The following is a 1,822-nucleotide window of genomic DNA, read 5'->3' on the forward strand; positions in this document are numbered from 1 at the left end:
TTCACGTTGTACCTGGCTAGGAAGGAAATCAAAAGGGGTCTTTGGGATTTTATTCCATTTAAGTTCCAGTTTAGGAGTGTTAAGTTTTGAAGAGATTTTTGTGGATTATCCCTTCATCATGCTGGGAAGGATGTGTTGAAGTATAAAGGATTTGATTTGAAGTAGATAAAGGATAATTAGTTGTCGGACTATGTGAAGAATGATAGGAGCTTGTAGGAGCTGTTAAGGGTGTAGTCATCCTCGATAGTTTGCAGGATGTACTCCTCCGCAATGGACATAGTAAGGGAGAGGTTTTCTTTGCATTTTACGCAGCGGAGTTTCGCGGAACAATCGTTCTTCGTATGACCAAATCGTTGACAGTTATAGCACTGTGGTATATGGTTGTCGGTTTTTTCTTGATTCCACAGTTATGCTTATGATACAGTGGCATGGTGTTTTTACTGTTTTCCATTTGTAAATTTGGCCGTTTCGCTTGCCGTTAGGGTAGTTGCGCAGTTGGGAATTGTTTTTTTAATCTTTATTTAGAAGCATAGTGAATGAGAGCACTGTTAGTTGTTTCCATAGTAGTTCTTCTTTTATGTCTTCCTCAGAAATTGATGGAGTATTAAATGGGATCATGCCTTCAACAGCTCACACACGAGGTCTCACTGAGAAAGGTCGGTTTACACAAGTGCTATATATAAATATAAAATGTCACAACCAATAACGAAACCACGCATGATTCCAAACATTTTAAGGGCAATTTACCCGTTTTTCGAATATTAGTAAATACTATAAATAGCAAATAATAAGATTTAGATTTTGGTTGGCGTCTAACGCTGAACTGTATGGATTTTTGTCCCTTAATGCGTTGCTATATAGGTACACCGAGAGGCATGTTTATATTTTTAGTAATAAAAGGCAGAAGAATGCCCATCATTTAATCAACAGACATTTATCAAGCCATCAACATTTTTGCAGTAAAATGGCGTTATCACTTTTTATTTCGTCAATTAACGTCTGTCTATAATGACAAGGGATAAAGGGGGTGCTAATTTAAAAAACAAATTTTTTAACTAATTAAATGAAAAATTAGGGGACTTTTTGGATATTTTCAAATCAATTCGGTATATTGAGTGACAGTGCAACGACCTTTATCAATGTCAATTTTAAAATGATCTGCGTCCGCTATTGCCTACATAAACAATAAAAATTGATTCCCTGCGGGTATTAATTTGCGGATTTGCGCGCGGGGGATGATTTCTCAACGTGTGGTATTTAGTGCAAGCAAATTTCCGCACGGTGGATTAATTGATTTTTTGTTTGCGGAAAGATTCTTTCGTGAAGGAGTCACTTAATTAAAAGTGGGGAATTTAAGAAGTATTTAAACTGGCGATAGCAAAGTAAGGAATTACATTTTATGGGATGTAAACAGTCAATATTTCAACAACGGGGACAGCCAGACTAACTAAGGAGCCGCATTTAGTTAATTCCCCGATAAATGAAACAAGGCACGTATTCTCGGTATCTAAACGACTTCCCATCATTGTAACACCAATTAAAAGAAGAAAACGACGACGCAGACGACTGTAAGGCGTCGCAGCCATCTTGAATCCAAAGTCCACCTTGTTAACATGATTTTTTTAGAACAGGTAAATGTAGTGGTTGTGGGCGTGGAAATGTATTTTGTTACGCCCATTGGTCAGGTTTTGTAATCGTACACTTGTCAGGATTAGGCCTACCTGCATGTCCTTGTAACGAAGAAAACACGAGCTTTAACGTAATAGCCTGATAGCCAACTTTGTAGGTTCTGGTTAATACCCGAGTACCTACTTGTGTAATT

This window comes from Photinus pyralis, unplaced genomic scaffold (genome assembly GCF_008802855.1).
Source record: "Photinus pyralis isolate 1611_PpyrPB1 unplaced genomic scaffold, Ppyr1.3 Ppyr1.4_LG6, whole genome shotgun sequence".
Taxonomy (NCBI): Eukaryota; Metazoa; Arthropoda; class Insecta; order Coleoptera; family Lampyridae; genus Photinus; species Photinus pyralis.